Here is a 19,444-nt window from a genome sequence, read left to right on the forward strand (position 1 = left end):
ACATGTCATAGTGAACGAGAGAGGAAAACTGCATATTTCCAAAGAGCATTAACATGGGAACCTCTTCAGCTCTCATTGTACTGCATCTCTCAAGGCCCAGAGAACTCTGTTAGGACAAAACACGAAATAAGGTTCACTTCTTTTATGGAAAAGACTTTTCTTAAATCCCTTCATAAGCAACAAACCTCCTGTAGCATCAATCAGATATAACATATTCCATCAGTAAGCAACTTTATTCCCTGTCATATTAAAACTGGTGAAAGAACAATTTAGCCTTTTTTTCTCTTCCAGCTGAGCTGTGCTTTTTGTGCCTGGGCACCAGATGCCTCAGCCCTGCTGCTCTGTGCCTGTGGCCCAGCGTGGGGTGTTCCTCACACCCCCTGCTGAGAGACCAGGCAGCCACACAGGACCAGCACAAGAGGGGGAATTCATGAATAAACATTTGCTTAAAAATAACAGTATTTCATCATTTTCTCTTTCTACTGTCGTTACTCCACATCTGTAAATTGAACTGGTAGCAAGGAAAACCTACTGCAGAGCTTTAGTTTCCACTGGCACAGAGATTGATACAGACCCACAAAAGGCATTTATAGAACAGCAGTGTCCCCAAACTCACCAACTTCCCATCGAGATCATTATTTCAGCCCTTTGGGTGTTCCAATCATCCTCCATTTTTTACCATGACAAAAGAAGGAAAAGAATGAATAAGAAAGTGGGATAAATAATGGGAAAATTACTTTAATTTTCAACATTTGGATTTGTTTCTTTACAGTGTAAGTTCTCCAGTATCAGCAGGAACAGACTTACATTAAAGAAGGACAGCATGTATCCCTACATCACAGAGAGAGTAATCAGTTTTCAGAAATTATTACTGGTTGCAGATATCCCATTTGAAATACATTTAAAGAGTCACATTTTGCTGTGTGCAGAACATGTCTTAAGAATTAGGTACTTTAATATTTAAATGGACATTCAAAAGTAGTAGGCACTTCAAATGCATGGCCTTAGGCTTTAAGGCTCCAACAAAGAAGCAGTCATGGAAAACATGTAAAAATATGTCCTTCTGCAATTCATCTATTCCTACTTTTTCTTTTCTCTTGCTATTCACTATGCATATGCCAGATAGAAAAAACAATATCAGGAAAAAAAGAAAACAACATTAACAAAGCAGTTATACCAGAACATTCTGAATAGAAAGGCCAAGGAGCATTCCAACCTGATTAGAGAAATAAATTTGCAATTTTCTTTTGTTTTTTTTCTCAAGTAACTACATGAGACAGCAACTGCCATCACATGAGGAGAAAGAAATTCCTGAAATAAGCAGCAATTTTTTCATGCCATCCAAAACAACATGATGTTTAGAGCACACTTGTTAAGACACTATAGAAGATTCCTGGATTGAAATATTAATTTCAGATTAATTTCTAGCAGGCAGTATTGAGTACAGATATCCTGTACTATTGCAATAGGTAAAATTGAATAAATATTTACAATTTCTATACTGGTTTCACTATTACTGGGGGATTTCCCCCTATGCAAATCCTTCTTTCTTACCTCTTGTACCCCTCTCTCTCATCACTCTACCTGGAAGGCATAAAATTACTTACCTGGGCAACTTTGCTTAACTAAAAGTTGTTAAAAAGGAAAGTATAATGTGTATTGATATGAACTACTTTTCTTGTATCCAAAAACATTCTTTAAGCAAAAGCCATTTATGCATTTTTCCAATAGGTATCAGTTATCTTTTATGTATCTAGAAGAAAAGGAAAACTCAGAAATATCAGCTATCTGTATGCACAGCAGGAGAGAGGCAAAAATACAAATCCACATCGAGAATGTGCATAAATCTTTTTCTCTTCTTACTATTCTTTTAAAGCAGCCAAGGGTAGATGACAACCATAGTCTTCTGTCCAAGGGTTGTTTTTATGCACACTGTAAAGAGATGTGAGAGATACTAATGAACAATATGGTCTTCCTGGGGCTGATAAAGTCTGTCCTTTGTTTCACATAAATCCAATATTAGGAAAAAAAAAAAAGAAGAAGAAGTCGTCACCTGTCTGACCCAACCTGCTCAGCTCCTGAGGCAATTCCTGGGGCAGAACTTCTTCAGCTGGACACAGTGTATGGTACCAAGAGGTTTTCATCCCTTGCTACCTTTAGTCATTGCATCCCAAATACCTCAAAAAATGCAACATCTGGATCTTTCAGTGACTGGAAGTGCAGCAATGGAAACCTTCTAACTACTACTTTAGTATGTGACAATTAGCTAGTGCCAGAACACTGCTTTAAAATCAATTTTTTTTCAAACTCGTTGGCTAATTATCTCAGAGTTTTGTTGTTGGGATGGAGGGGGTTATTAGTTGGGGGTTTGCATTATTTTCTACAGCAGCAGCATCACTGATGCACTTGGGATTGACAGGAGATATTTTCCATAGTTCTGCAAGCACAGTACCTATCCCAGATGGCATGTTGTTCCCAAGACTGTTACTGTTCCCTAACAAAACATCTTATTTAAACACAGTGCTCACTCTGCCCAGTATATTTAAAAACGCCACTTTACTGACATACAAACCCCACTGCCTGACCACAATGTTCTGTTTCAGTAAATGCAAGTTCCTGCAGCAGGAGCATAAATTCCTATTCCATTTCCCAGCCAGGCAGTAAGGTCAGTCCAGCACTCAGGAGTGGCTGCAGCACATGGAGAATTCAGGCAAGGGGAACACCTTTCCTGGGCTGGGACTGGGACATGGAGTGTGCTAGGCAGTGTTGGGATCTGCCCTGAGGGCATAAAGTTCTGGAGAGAATAAAAGAAAGTTATTTTCCAAGGAAGCTTTAGAAGTACAGCTTTCAAGACCTAATGTTCTGTTGAAATAGATACAATGGGAGCTGCTCCCTGTGGGGGTGACTTTCTCTGCTCTTTTTACTATGTCCTTTTCTAAATCTTCCTATAGAATTCATTCTTGGCTGACACTTTGGAGTAAAATTCATAGTTTGGGAGTTCCAGGTTGGGAGGAAGGTTATCAAATTGTCATTGATCAGTTTACTGGCTAAACTACCTTTCCACTCCAAGTTTTTTGTGCTCAGCAGCAGGGAAAGAATGGAGTCAGAGGAGAGGCAGGAGATGGGGCACTAACCCCACTGGGGAGGAGCAAAGGGAAACACTGAGTTCAGCAGCAGAAGAAACAGAGGTCACTAAAGAACAAAACACGGGCACAACAGCAAGACAATCCCTCAGAACTCCAGCAGGGAAAAAACCTGCAATGAAGGAGAGGAGAAGCCCAAGGGCAATGAGGTGAAACTCAGAGGAAGTGGAACAGAGACGGACATCACAGAAATAAAGAATCAAAGAAACTGGAAAGAGATACATATTTTATAACACATAATTGCCTTTGCTGCAAATATGTGAATTAAACCCATGAGAACATGCCTGTGATCCTGCAGACCATCCACCTCAGATAAAGGCCACACTGAATACAATGCCAGAAAATAATCCATGTTATAGTAAAGTGACACAGTAAATAAAGACAGATTAAGATGTGTCACCTAAGCAAGCACTAGCCTAAGAGCATAAAAAATTTGTTAAAAACATTGTGAAGGTGCTTTTATCAGGTTTTTTTATATCACAGTCTGCCCACTCCACTCTAATTCTATGCCCACTTACCTGTCCTTCTACACTCAACACAGAGGGGTTAATCCATCACAAATCCTAATCATATATTTTAACTAACTGCCCAGAAATTATATCCTACACTCCCATAGGGTTTGGATGAAATCTGTGCTTCCTGGGGGATGGATCCAAGAGTGCACAGCTCAGACATTAAGATGTTGTGGTCCAAGTTTGATGCTACAGAATGACAGTTCTATTGACAGTAGTGGCTTTCTTAACTTTTTTTTTTTCTAAAAACCAAAGAAAAGAGTATGGCACTATACAGGGTGGTGGCTGAAATCGTGTCTATAGAATTACATAAAAATTATGCACACCTGAAATAAACAACTAAATTCATTATTAAGAAGATTGAAGAAATGCTGCAGTTGTTAAACAATTTTACATTTTTTTCAATTTAAAGACTCTCTTATGCCATTCAGTATTGATTATGTATAGAATTATTTATGACAACAGAGCAATATTTGAATGACAATTCTCATGGTGTGACTAGTAAATAAAATTCATGTCTGAGAGACACTTTCCTTTACATTTTCAAATCAAAGCAAAGGCAGATGAAGTTTTTGCCATTCAAAAGTCTACAGGAAGAGAGTCACTAACAGTTATCATGCAAAAATTAAAGTCTCAAATCAATCTAATAACTATTCAATAAACTATTTGCTAAGAGAATAAATTAGTGATTACTGGTCAGCACTAAGACATCCTGAAGACTGTAACTGCTAACCTAAAAAATTAGGAGTAAAGGCAATGGGTTACACTTGTCTGTGCAAGAATAAAAATTTGTGGGGAACATTTGAAGTTCCTGAAATATTTCTGAAGTAAAACCTGGCTCACCTCTGTCATTGAGATGTATATAGGCAGGACTGCAGGGACAGGACTTCAGTTGCTTGCCAATACTGAGGCATATTCTGTACTAGGTACAAAGAAATTAAGTTCAATCTCCATTTGTGTGTCCTGCACATCTACCCCCTTGTGCCTCCAGCACAGAATTGAGATAGAAAGACACAGTGCACACATAAAGCTCATTTTAGTAATGAAGCATTAGCTTTTGCTGTTTGATAATTAATAACACAGTGTTTGGTTCAACAAGGATATAATTAAAGTTTCAAATGTGAGCATTATAAATTACAGATACTTTGGGATTATAAATCTCTGTAGTGTTTTTTAATGAAAATAAATTGAACTGACATTGTTTCCAAAGGAGTTGACTTATTCCACCTTCACTCACTATCTGGTTAAGGTCTCTGACTCTCTTTTGGAAACATTTCAAACACCTTCCCAGAAAACGTGAGCTTAGTACCACCCAGTGTCATAAAGCAAGCCACAAAAATCCATGAGTTTTGGATATATGCAGAAGCTGACTAATCATGGAGATTCAGTAACTTTACATTAAAGATTGAAATAATTACTTTAGGCTTCATGGCTACTTGAATATTTCTATTATGATACTTGATCATCCCTAAAATTGCAACTTTATTAAGAGGTCCCCATCTCAGTAATCTGGTCCACTTTGATTAAAAGAGCTGCATTCCTGTCATAAAGCACAGATGACAGGAGCTGGGTAAAAAGACTTAAGACTCAATTGATATTAAGCAGAAGATAAAGTAAAAGGAAATTAAAACAATACAAAAATGGAAAGGCATCAAAGAAAAAAGAAAATAATTTCCAAGAAGTGAACACAGTACAAACACTTTGTTCTGAAACGTTTGATTAAATGGCAATATTGCTCATCCTTTTCTGTCTCATAAAGCCAAGATGAATTCCACCAAGCAGACATTTCATTTTTTCTGAGTGGGGATCATCCAAAGTCTCAGGCAATCTTAAATCTTCCCTTCTGTTTACATAATACATGTGCAGAAGCTGTTAGAAGCATTCCTGGCCTTTACAAGCTTATTAGGAAGTTCAGCTTTTAAGGCAGGCAGAGTACAACCCTCCTCAGCCTCCCAGAGCTCAGCTCATCTTCGAGGGCCTAATCTGTTTGCAGCTGACTCAAACTACAGGTATTTCTTTCAAAGTGGCTTAAACCTTCTCCCAGTTATCTCTGCAAGGGAATGTGGATATTTGTCTTGAGACATGGTGGTGTCCTGTGCTGGACACTGAATATTGTATGTTCAGTGTCCACCCTCAAAGAGGCATGAAAAGATCCTAACTAGACATTTCTGAAACCACTGAAGGCTTTAACATGAGTTTTTTCTTAGCCTGAAATGAAAGAAATGGAGGAAAACCAGCAAACATAGGAGAAAAAAAAACCCAAACCAAAATACTATTGAACTCCCAGCAGCCTCTGGCTCTGTGTGAGCAGGTGCCTGCTGAGCCACAGGGCTGAGCTCACTTAGCTCAGAAGAGCCAGACTGGAACTTAACCACTAGACAAGTAGTAAATTAAATGCACACTTCAAAGGATAAGACTCAAGAGAACTCAAAACATTGATTTTCAAAGAACTTGGCTCTTTGCTTCTCTTTGAGAGACTGTTTTGTTGTTCAGCAGCTGTAACCTCGTGAGTGCCAGACAATAAAATCTGAATCAAATGCATCTCACAGGTATGGCCTAATTATTTGAGTTTATTTAACACAAAGTATTAATATAACAATTTGTTAAAATACTTGACACAGATGCCTACAAAGCAAGTAAGAAGTGGAGCTATCTCCCATTAATGGCTTTGTGAGGTGATCTATTAGAAAAAACTGTTGGTAGACTGCTCTGTATTCAAGATTAGTTGATCCCCAAACACTTGAGCAGTAGAGCAGTTACAAGAAAGTCAGAAAGGAAGTGTGTCTGTGTATCCTGCTACACAGGAGAAAATCTGCACAGGAAATATTGATTAAATATGGATAGCTAAACTAGAAAAGGTCCAGACAGAAACTATAAAGTAAGAAATTTCTGATGCATTATGTGGAAAGGTTTGAAACCAGGAGCATTTATTTCTTCAAACACTTTAGTTTGTTTGCCAGTTAAAACACCCAACACAAACAATCAAAACAAACCACTACTGGTTTTCATAAAGCTTTTGCAGTAGATGAAAATTTCCAGACAAGTATGTGCCATTCTATAAATCTCTTAATATAAGTTCAAAATATAGAAGGTGAAACCAAATGTGCCCAGTCGTGCAGGCTTTAATTCGACTTTGTAAAATGCCATATCTTTGTACACTCAGGATTCTGCACTGTAATTATTAGACTACAAACTGCTCATAGCTCCATGTGGTCGCCTGGAACACTCCATCATCCTGGCATCCCACAGGAAAAAATTGCAGCAACAGACTCTCCTCCAGCTGATTCTCCAAAAGCTGCCATAATATCTTCTGGTGAGAGCAGCAGAGTAATTTAGTACCTTTGGCAGACATTCAGAGAAGCACCTTAATGTGCCTGATGTTGGACCCCAGAAGGAAAGAAAAAATGCAAAAAGAAAATAGGGAGAAAAGAATACAGAGTTCCCCTAAAGACTAAACAAATGAGGAGGAAGATAGAGATCTCTCTTCTAAATCCAAATTTTCTTCTCCCAACAGTCTCACTGATTGTTTCATTGTGTTAAAAGAAAATAATTAGTTAAATGTAATGAACAAACTTCCCAAGCATTTTGCATGGGTCTACTATGAAAGAGCCATGAAAGACTACACAGAAAACTCAGCAAAATCTGTGAGGCAACATATCTGAAGATGAAAAATATTTCCTTCTCCTATGAATTAAGGTTTTCCCTGCCTGAACTTCAATTTAAACCAGAATTTCAAAACAATTAAAACTTCATTGAAGCATTAGTTTCTAAAGGACTGAATCAATGTTCAACTGACCTGAAGGAGAATTAATGTTTTTTCTCAAAACTTTTCAATGGAATTTAAAATAAATACAGTGGGGCAAAGAAACACAGCCCAAAATAAACAAACCTTCAGGAAGGAATACACTGTACTTCCATTATGATCTTATTTTCTCCAGAAAATTACATTTCTCCCACTAGGCATGTATCCCTTCATAAAAGCAAGAAAAGTTTCAGAATCTTCAAGAATGTCAAATAGTTAGAAAAAAGATGATACAAATTCACTAAAATAGGTACATAGTCTTCCACAGGAATAATCTTTTTCAGAGAAAAGCACTGTATCATTACCTGGCCCCCAATTCTCCATCTCCTGTGCTATGCTTAGCTTTTCATGAAACCCATTGAAGTAAGATTTATTCTTATGACAAAATGGAACAAATTATTAACACTGACAGGCTGCAAAAATTGTTTAGTTTTGCAGCAGTGTGTACTTTTACAGTCAGATGGATCACTGCAGCCACAAGGGGGGAAATGTAAAAGAATATCTACTCTGTGTGCAGCAAAGTGACACACTAGAACCTCCTTTTGCCAGGAAACAGTAAACTCTGGAGAAAGGTTAACTGATGTTAGCACTTAATATAGAAGGTATACAAATGTCAGCTTCTAAACCCTGCCTTAGCTCATGCAGTGCCATCTCTCCAGTGATCTTGAGCCTTCCTTTGCAGCTACTCAAACCATAACAAATGCAATAATTCAACTGAAACTTGATCAATGGCCATCAACAAGGTGTTCTCAGTACATAGAGCAGCTTCTTTATTGCCCACCAATTGACATGATTTCTGTTTCCCAGTCACCACATATCAGATCAAATGGCTGATTAATAAAACTGGCAATGACCAGTTTTAACACTCAGGTATTTAATTTCTTTTTTTAGATTTTTTTTTATTCAGAAGGAGCAATAAGGAGTGATGGAACCACTGACAAATGACATATTTTAGGACATGCTTTTACTCTCTAAGAAATCACACTGCAGACCAGAAAGGAAGGGAGAATTCTCTTCAGGCTGAAATCTCCCTATTTTATCTTCATTTCTTTTCTCAAAAGTCTTTTACCTTCTCCTCCTGCACCCTGCAGAAAATTAAGCCATAAATCCTGAATTTACTGGGTATAAGTAGAAGGGTATGTGGAATTGCAAATGTGTTTCTACGAGCAACACTGTTTTTAGAGTGCAGCCATCCAGCAAAAAGGCAGGAGCTGGAGAGGCACAGGTGTGTCACTTTGGGGGTTTGGAAAAGCCACGAGGATCAATGTTTGCTGGGATTTCAGCTCTGGGAGCCCTTTCATGCTCTCACTGCAGCAATCACTGTTACCTGAGTAAGACTCTCAAACCTGAGGAACTGCCCAGAGCCCTTCAGAGGCCTTGGTGCAAACCAAACAGTTCTCCTGTCCACCTTTATTACCTCATTCCTTTTGTTCAAGAAAGCAGAAAACAATATAATCAAATTCCAGAGTAATCTAGCTCAGTAATTTGTTTGCCCAGCCTTCTAACTTCCTAAATATTTATACTACTAAAAGAATTTAATTAGAGTGGAAAAGGGTAGATGATACATTGAAACAAATAAGCCCAAAGATTAAAACTAGAAATAAAGACAAATATCTCTTAATTCACATAATTCAAAATGATTGTTCTATATTTTTCCCTTTTACTTTTGATGTAAATTAGCTTCCTTCTGATGATGCTGAACAAGAGTCTGTTTACAATAGGAAGTAACTCTGCCTCCCCACCTTAATCCTTAGTTTTAAGATACATCTCATCATGAAACAGAACAAGTGATCCAAGAATTCAACAAGTTTATCAAAATCTGAACAGACCCCAGTCTGTCAATTAAAGCTTTTATTTCCCATGAGAAAAGTAAAATTTGAGTGGGACAGTGTCTGAATCACAGGAAGATTAAACTATGAATGTGCACACGCAGAGGGATTTACAAGTAAACAAGTACATCACTCTGAGAAGAGCATTTAAGAGAAATAAGGTACAAGAAGTTTTGCAATAAGAATCTTGCAACTGCATCATCTCAACAGGGGGCCCAGAAATGGAGAGTAGTGCCTTCCTAGTGCTGATGAACAGCCCCCAGGCATTTCATCCCTGCATAAAAGATGCAGAACTAGTGACAACATCTATCTGAGTACATCAGGCTGTCCTCTGAAATAAAGTGGGTTGAGCCCTGAACTTTGCATGCAGCAGCTTTCACTGCCATTCAGCAATAGTGTTTTGCTGATGAAAAGCATTCCAGAAATCTTAATAATGAAATCTCTTGAGGCAACAGCCAATCAATCCTTTTTAACAAACAGAATCACACATCTTTTTTCAAATAGGCTCAACCACACGAGTATTAAAATACAATGAACATTGTTTCTTGATTGCAAAAAGCACAAAGGCAAATTGAAGTGGCAGAGAGTAGAGAATGAGCTGCTTTGTAGCAGAATAACAGGATGGTAATGTCAGACACACAGAGCAACATATGCACATTAAATTATCTCTTTACCACAATGAGCAGGATGGAAGAGAGAACAGCTACCAACAACTGGGGTGACAATCCAGAAATTTCAATTAATAAAAAATAAAATGTACCTGCCAACTCCCTCTTTCCCCAGACAGGAACATCCTTCCAAAATATGACCTTGAGAAGGATTCTGCTCACAGCTTCTTAAGTAGTCTAAACAAATCTGTATTAAATTATTAAAAATACACACATCCTTTCAAATGTAGGGGGTTTGCTGTTGGGTTTTGTTTTCTTTGAGGATATTTTTTCTTACCAGAAACAAAGAAATAAACCCCACAAAGAACCAAACAAACAACAAAAAACCCAACAAACCCCCCCAACATTACTGCCTGTAAGATTAAATAAAAGCTGCATGACCTGTCAGCATCACTAGGCAGGAGAAGAGAAGTCCTTATCCAGCATTCCTGAGCAGCTCAGGTATTGCTCAAAATAGATAAAAATAACTATTGACATCAAATCTTTAATCTTGTGTTCTGTAAATGCAGGGATGTAACAGTGCACTACAGTGAGGAAAACCTGCCATGTGAGGAAAGACTGAGGAGAACTGGGTTTGCTCATCCTTGAGAAGAGACACTGTTCCAGTACGTGAAGAGTGGCTCCAAAGAAGATGGGGACTCCTGTTTACAAGGAGTCACATGGAAAAAAAGGAGGGTGATGGGTACAAGTTAGACCTGGGGAGATCCTAACTAGACACAAGCAGAAAACTTTGGACAAGAACAATCAGCCATTGAATAATCCACCCAGAGAAGTGATGGATTCCCTAACCCTGGATACTCAAGATGCAGCTGGACAGAATGCTGGGCTATGGACTATGCTTTTGCCAAGGAAGGTTGGAGTAGATTTTCCCTGAGGTTCCCTTTCACCCTGGAATTCTATCATTGTGTGCTAACTTGCTGCTGTTCAGGGCACTGTTTCAGGATTATAAATCAGAATTTGAGCACAAGCACAAAGTTAAATCCATGTTCCAATTCAAGGTAATAAATTATCAGAGAGGCATCTCTAGAATCATAAGTATTTTCTAAAAACCTACTAAAAATGATCCAACATCCAGAAGTCTGCAGGAATGCTGATTAGAGCACTAGGCTGTGTAAGCAGAGCACAAAATGCAATTAATTTCACAGTAGATAACACCATATGCAAGTGTATGCATTGCACAGCTCACTATACAAAAAATGTTCCTGCTGAAATCGCATTTGTAAATAAAAAAAAGGAAAAAGATCACAAAAGTTATTGAGTGCTTTTAACTGAAACTTAGCTTGCCCTTGTGTCACAAGTCTCAGCCTGATTCCATGCTTTTTCTCCAAATGATCAAAGCTCTGAAGTGGTTCTAAATTGCTATTGTATCAAAAGGTAAATTATTTTAGAGGGTAAGAAGTCATCTTGTCACCCTGTAATTTCTTTAATTACAACACTGTGTAGGTGTAGAATAAGAAAAATCCACCTAAGATGCCTCTGTTCGAGAAGATCTTGGAAATTCTCTTCATAGCACATACAAATTTAAGAAAGAAGTTCTGCTTCTTACTCACAGGTTGGGCTTTAAAAGGCAGCACTTCTTCCCAGCACATCCTGTTCCAGACAGTTCCTGGGAGCCTTCGAGGATGCTGCCAGCCAACAGGTGAAGCAGCTACTCAATTATTTCATTAATGGAAGATAAATATGAGTAAAGGCTTGAGGAAGAGTTTCAGGATTGGCTGGGAATAAATAGAAGCCTGAGAGGCCTTTACCCAGCAATGATTTATTTACCTCTTGCACTTACAGAACATTCAGCTACTCACTAATAAGAAACAAGGAGCTACGATGCAAGATTTATACAGCAATAACAAGAGGATTTGTTAGCATGATTCTGATTATTCCGTAATGAAAGGCTAATGAAACTAATAAAGCTTTATCACAACCTGCAGGGATCTTACCAGGAGCCAGAGAGAGCATTTGAATTAGGTTGTGGAAGGTCTTCAAAAAGTCGAGAGGAGCAGGTGCTAAACAAAGAAAGACTTAATAACATACAGGCAAGAAGATGTAATGACAGAGCACACTGGCAGTTAAACTGAAAACAGGATTTAGTCAGTGTCTTGTATTTCAAACTATCTTGAGTTGCCAGAACCATCTCCCACATCTACATCTCCAAAGAGCATTGAGCAGGTTTAGGTTCATTTGACACAACTCCTCTTTATTGTTGTTATTGGACAATCTTCTGCTTCTCAGGAGTTTTACATTATCAGTGAAAAGAGTTGAAGATTTTAATTCCTGTTTAATTCCTCTTGGTAAGAGTACCACAAATCTGCTTTTCATTTTCTAACCGACTGGATTCTGGGATTCTATAAACACACTTGCAAAGGCAGAGCATTGGGTACTTTAATAAGTGTTTTACTTGTGTGGCCTTTTTTCTGCTGTATCCAAAGGGCTACAGAATGGGCCTATTTCACTTGCACTGGCCAGACAGAGCTGGTGCAGGAACACAAGAGGCAGAAAAGCTCTCTGTAAGAACGTATCTCAGTCACTTATTAATGCATGTGCTGTTCCCAGAAACAGTCTTTAGTGAGGCTGAAAATAAAATAAAAATCAGTCGCCTGACACCTAATAATTTTAAAACACCTTTAAATTTTAAATAATATAATTTATATTTAAAATGGTTAAATTAAATCATTAAAAATGTTTTAACTGCCTTCCACAGTGTCTATCCCCAGCCCAATAACTGCAAGTTTCTTAATGCTTTGAGGTTACACTGTCTTCATTTAAGAATAATTCTGTTTCAAAGATGAAAAATGGAAATAACTGGATCATGTATAACTGCATTTCCTATAGCTGGTTTGGGTTAGGGTTTTTGTTTGATTTGGGGGTTTTGGGTACACTGTTTTGCACTGACACAGAACTTCCCATGTGCCACTGAGGACTGTGGGCTGACAGGCAGTGAGTTTCCAATATCAAGCTTTTATCAGAAACACTCATCTCAAATGTACACCAGGTCACTTGACCTCCAGACAGCTGTTGAGAACATTTCAAAAGTGGCCCAGGCAGAGACCAAGCCCAGAAAAGTCCCAAACTCCTGACCTGGTAGGTCATTGCATGGCACATTGCTGCCTACAAGTAATGGCAAAAACAATTACCAGTAGGATACACCTTCTTGTGGGTTCAGGGTGCAGTTTGTGCTTCTGCCTCAAGAGGACACAGTGGTGGCAAACACAGGAAACTAAAGTGCTCCAAGGGGATGGAACACAGTTGCTTTCACAAAGACCAAATCTCTTCCGCCTGGAAAGGACAAGGCTGAAGGGGATATACAATCAATGTTTCCAAATTCAAGAAAGCAACACATCATCCATCTGAATACAGAGCTGGTATTTGTACGATCCTGCACTGCCAAAGCACACGGGAAGGTGAACAGGTAGGGGTGTATCTTACAGCCCTAATACATCAGGTGTGGATGCAGAAGGGCCATGAGGAGAAAGGCTAACCAAAAGTGACTCAGCTCACACAACTGCCCTAAACAGTGTTAGTCTAAGATGCCACTGCTGGAGATTGAATATTGGCCTGTGTGAACCAATGTACCCAGCAGGTCAGTTCTGTTCTTAACAATTCAAACTATACAAGAAAACAGGGAGATGTCCTTGGGCTAAATACACTGTTCCTTTGCCAACAGGTCAGCTCCAGACACTTGATCCCTGTGGGAAAATTGCACTCTCATCAAATCAGGGATTTCCCCCTAACTCAGAGGAGTACAAAAAAGGCAGAATCAGGCTGCTAGTGCTGCCAGAACAATTAATAGAGCCCGCTGCCAAATGCACATTTCCTGACAGCCAGAGCACTGCAGGCCACATTAACTGGGAGCTCTGGAGCAGCTGAGGAGCTGTTGGAGGGCACCAGGAATCTGGAGAGCACTCCAACATGTTTATCCTGCAGCAGGGCAGAGACCTGCAACTACACATGTCAGGGAACACATCCTTCTGAAGTGGCACTTAATTCAAAGAGTGAATTTAATTAGAATTTAATTAGACAACTTCCCAAGGACCAACGAGTAGAATTGCTTTGGGTATGCTGGAGTTAATGCTGATAAAGCATGAAAGCCTTGTTAATGAGAGAAGCCTCTGTTAATCATGACAGAAAACAAACAATAGCTTTTACCCTTTTGAGGATCACTCCCACCAAAACCCTGCCACTCACAGGGAAAACACAAATTTTCCTCATCTCCAAAGAAAATATTTAAATGCTCTGAAGCTCAGCTCACTAATTGTAACATTATCTTACATGCAGCACTCACTTTTTTTTGGTATCACAAAACTATTCCCAACTTGAGTTATACAGATTATAATTGCATATTTTCCAAAATGTTAGTATGCATATCCTTTTCCTTATCACTGTTTTTCTTTTAAGAGATAGTTGAACAGGTATGAACAGTGCACACTGTGCTTTCCTTGGCAATGATAAACATGCATTTACAACACAATAAAACCTTTTACTGAGCTGCAGCACAAATCAGTTCATTCTTACTTAACTTCTTAGGTACACTATTCGCAACCTTCACATCATCCAAGGAGAAACAGCTCCATCTAAAGGTTAATTGGCTGCACAGTCCCCTGCCTTGTGTTTTCCAAGCGTAATAAACCTCATCAATGGCAGCATGCTCATTAGGGAAGGACAGGGATTGGAGGGCCACGTCCAAAAAGCTGTGGGGAATGATTTCCCAGCCAGAACAGAAATCTGACTCCAGAAATGCCTTAACATTTTGTTCATCCTTTGAATAACCTGACACATGTTCATCTTCTCAGATAACTTATATTTTCATGGCCCCTGACAAGTGACGTTCACTTTGCAGCCTACAATCCAATCACACACAAACAACAGCCTTGAATTTTGAATTCATTTTATCATGAAAACAAGAACTCAAAATCATTTTTATGTGCCTTGCCTTTTAAAACCACCCAGAAGACTGTTCTGCCCTTAAATTTTGCTGATTTGAAAAGAACATCTCCAAAGTGACTTTTTATTTGGAAATATCCAATAGTTGATATTAGAAAACATTAAAAAAATTGAAGACGCAGCTTTCAGAAACACATTCCAGCTGTAGCAGTGATACTGATCTTTGAAAAAATCATAATTTGGAGATGCTACCTTCATCAACCAACAGTTTTAACCCCTCCTGATAAAGGTACCCTGAGGATTTGTCTCAAGGTGCATTTTCCAGCATTAAACCTGAAGAGTTCCTTTTTACTCTTTATTTCACAGTACAGTGGGTTAGCCACAGCTGAGAACAAAAATAGGACACTATTTTATATAACTTCAAGAATACTCTGATGAAAGGTTTCTAAATTATTTTTAGGCTCACACATCTATGCAATCCTGAGCACAATTTGTGCACTGTCAAAGCAATAACAAAGTTTTAATAAAGACATTCAGCAAAGATGAAGTACTTGGGGACTGTGGCCATAATTACAATCATAATGGGCATTAAGTTAATAATGATGACAAAACCCAAGCTTTTCAGAGCAGAAATCAAGCAGTGTTCAGTGTAACTATGCAGTCCTTATTGAAGTGCTATGTTTAATCTAGACAGACTACTAAGAGTCAGGGAGGAAAAACATGATGACATTCCAGGTAGCAGAGTGTTCTCAGTGGGTGCAGTTACGCTCAGAGCACATTCAGCTGTACAGGCTCTGATTCCTTGCTGGATTTTACCCATACTTCAGCTATATTTGAGAGGACTGGATTAGGTCTGCTTCTGCCTTACTGCACTAACATTTTATTTCATAATTTCTATAATAATAGTGATAGGATATATTTCATTTCTGTAATGTGTTCAATATTATTCAGAAAATATTGAATTGATGAGTAACTCAGCTGATATTGAAAGTGCTACTGGATATTTCTTTGATTGCATGGGATGACAAAGACTACCATCCAAATCATTCAGTGAGACTCTAAGCTATCAAGTAAACAGCCTGGGTTGGGGTTTGTTTGGTTGTATTTATTTGATAAGTGTCCCTGGTCCCCACAGTGCCACTTTCCCTAGTCCTAAAATTGTAACATGCCTGCAATTTATCTTGTATCACAGCACCAGATTCTTATAACCAGATCCTACACACCAAACTTCACTGTTATTCTTCTTCATCTCTTCTTGGAAAGACAGCTGGCTTTCTTTATAACAGAGAAATATTTTAAATCTAATGAATTCTGCTTACAGGGTAAATTTCCCACTGATTACCCACAGTAATGATAACAGCAGCACCCAGAGGCACCCACCAGAGTCCAGTGGGACTAATCCCAAACCAGACACAGTGAACAAGACTGTAATCCTTGTAAAATCATCCTGCTTCTCATAACTGCCTTACTTATCCCTTTGGCAAGATGTTTTTATGTAAAATTCAGAAGACACTTCTTGTACATCACTTTGGACTATTTCAGAGACACAGAGAGGTACATGATTTAGTGTAGTCACTCCCCATTTTTACTACATCCACCTGCAGCACTCTGATGATTCTAGACAGAAGTTCATAAACTTGTCACATTAGCAGAAAGTCCTGCTGAAGACCAGGAGTTGGAATGGGGAGAGAAGGGTCAGAATTGATCAAGATATTTCATGAAAATTTTCTAACAAATTCAATTCTAACTTAAAATATTGAAAACCATTCTTCTGGGTCTGTTGGATGTCTGTGTTCAAAACAATCCTTTGTAAAACAAGTATTTCTGAGCCCATGTACCCCAGAGAGGTTTTCTAGAGGCTGCTGTGATTGCTTCTTATTGTTCATTAAGTCTGTAAAAATGTTAGTAGTTACAGCCCCAGTTTAAAGCACAACCCACAGAATAGTCTCTACTGCATGTGAGCAAGTACAGGAATCCTGGTAGCTTAAATAAAGTTTTCACTCTTCCCTCCACACCTTCAATTTTCTTTAGGTTTCATAATTTATCTGTGGCTCCTTTGCTGTGTCTTCGTGTCCTACCTGGTTCTGGCCAAACCTAATTAGACTAATTCCCAGCCAGGCTTCCCAAGATGTGACTCCTCACTTAAAGCCTCTTCTGCTCCAGCCCTGGGCAGTGTCCCCGAGGATGGCACTGCCCACCGACCACAGCGGGGGCTGTTCCAGCCTTGCAGGACAGGCAGCACAAGGACTCCTCAAGGCTGGCCCGTGCAGAAATTCCTCCTCCATCACATCTCCCTCCCAGTACAATGCATTTTAAGTGTCACAGGAATGCATTTTAGGCTGCAAAAAGTCTTTTTGTTGTAACTACCAAGTCATGTCCAAGGGGGCAGCAGCTGGTGCCTGCTAACCCCAAATCAAACCCCTCCAGGAGGGAACTTCGCTTTTCTGCCTCCTCCCTCCTCTGGGCCAAGCCAAGAATAACAGAGAATTTCTCTGCAGATTCCAATTCCTGCAAGCCACAGCTCCATTTCCCAGCTCTCTCAATAGGGTGCCATGTAATCCAGGCTTAAAAGTATGTCCAAAGCCATTTAAAGCTTTCTGAATAAAAGACTTTAACCACTTTAGAGCTTTATAAATCAAAAAACTAGTAATGTGTTCTAATGCTATTAAAACGTTTGTGAAAGAAAATAAAACAGACTTTTCCAAAATATCTATTTTTTTTTCCTTTTAAAAAGGAAAAGATTGTGAACAGTTTTACATGAGGTAGAACAAAATGCATACAATCAAAGTGAAGCACTATAAAATACTTCTGGAAAAAAAAAACAACAAAAAAACCCAAGCCCACAAGTGAGTAGCTGCTTAATAAACAGTAAGATTAAACAACTCTTATTTAATTCAAGTTCATCATGTGACCCCACATATGCATCGACTGCAACCATTTCTTCCCTGTTTAGCCACATCCTTACACCATATCAACTCCTATAGTATTCTAATGCATTTAATTGCTAATGCTCAGCAATATAAAAAATAAATTACTGCAGCTCATAAAACATTTTTTAGGGCTATCCAGGTTAAACCTGAATATATCCATTCCAAGAGTTCGTGCCTTGCTTTCAATAAAAATGTTGTGTGTTGTTTCAGAAAGTCAATTTGTAAGGATTTTTTTTCCCCTTTTCACAACCACCTCAAAATTGCTTGTACACCACTTGTGACTACATTGTCTATTCTTACATAGAAAACCACTAAGCTATTAGAATATCTGTGAGCTAGATCAGTAACAAACTGCAAGATCCTGATATGTTAACCAAAAATGCAATTCAACTGCTTGCAGGAAGTAATTTTCCACTTGTGTAAGCCTCAGGTTGGTGGAGAGTTAAAGTCAGTTGCTAAAGAAAGATCGATGCTCTGGAATTCCTTCCCTCCTGCAAACAAGCAGGAACAGGAGATTTGCAATATGTGATGAGGATAATGTACCTCAGCTGGGAAATAATAAATAGGTAAATTAAAGTGCTGATCAAGATTTATATTCTGGACATAATGAGCAGCACAACTGGTCAATGCAATTGTGATCAGCAATGAGAGCTGTTGGAGAAGTGCATAAATATTGGCTTAGTCTTTTTTTAGGTCAAAGGTAGCCAGTCAACTGCAATCAGTATTTTTTGTCTGATGTTAGATTTTAATAGATTCTTCTCCTGTGAATTTCATATCCATTCCAGAGATCACATTATTTTAAGGTGTTTAAGTCGCTTCCTTCTCTTTTGGAGACATGAAGAGATTTGCTTCTACAGAAAAATTGATTAATTCAGGCTTTGCCACTCAATTCATGCCTCACTTTCTTATTCCTTCCTTAGGCCTCCTGCAGGTCCCACACCGAGTTAAGGAACCTTGATTTTTACAGACAATCCCCCCCAGTGAGCAGCAAACATGCTGTGCACACAGGCTGCAGAAAACATTCATCCAGCAGAAGTAAAGTCTTCTGATAAATCCTTTGAGTTCAGGATGTCTCCTCCCCTCAAAAATTCCACAAACATTAACTATTTTCTTTGGAGTAACTACCAGAATTCAGCATGCAGTTGGTTCAATCTGCACAAGGATGCATAATCAGGAAAATAACATGGACTGGTGTTCCCTTGGACTCTTACTCAGAGGGCAATGGGAAAGCATCAGAATTACACTGTGCTTTGTAACTCTGCCATAAAAATACTATTCTAACCACTAGAAAAACTCACAAATATTTCCAATGTATTGGGAAAAAAAAAAGATAAATAAATTGCCACTGAGAAGGACTCAAACAAAATGAAATCTTCCCTTGTGTGATGCAGTTCACTTGACAAAGGAAAGACAAATTCAAAAGGCATTAGGTTCCTATGAAATCATATTGAAAACAACGGGTAGAATTAATGTTCATGTTCTTCAGTCACCTGAAGTTTATGATTCAATCAGAACACCCAAGGCATCAAGAGGGAGAAGAGGAGCAAACTGACCTAAGAGGCTCACAAGAAGGGGATGACCACACCAGTAAGTTAATCCTTGAAGTTTAAAATTCCTGTCCTTGAAGGAGACTTGCTGTCAACCCATTAACCTGCATTTTCTGAGTTTTGGCAATATAATAGCAT

The 19,444-nt window shown here is 38.7% G+C and overlaps 1 long non-coding RNA gene across 1 annotated transcript in view; it reads right to left on the bottom strand.

Moving 5' to 3' along the window:
• Positions 1 to 617: 617 nt before the first annotated feature.
• Positions 618 to 19,444, bottom strand: part of LOC139678648 (uncharacterized) — a 60,571-nt gene continuing 41,744 nt past the window's right edge. The window contains exons 2-3 of the long non-coding RNA XR_011699065.1: positions 1,864 to 1,932; positions 618 to 666 (exon numbers count right to left, since the gene is read on the bottom strand). This is a non-coding gene — a long non-coding RNA (uncharacterized lncRNA). The remainder of the gene's footprint in view (positions 667 to 1,863; positions 1,933 to 19,444) is intronic.

The sequence above is a fragment of the Pithys albifrons genome, chromosome 14 (assembly GCF_047495875.1).
Source record: "Pithys albifrons albifrons isolate INPA30051 chromosome 14, PitAlb_v1, whole genome shotgun sequence".
NCBI classification, from domain to species: Eukaryota; Metazoa; Chordata; class Aves; order Passeriformes; family Thamnophilidae; genus Pithys; species Pithys albifrons.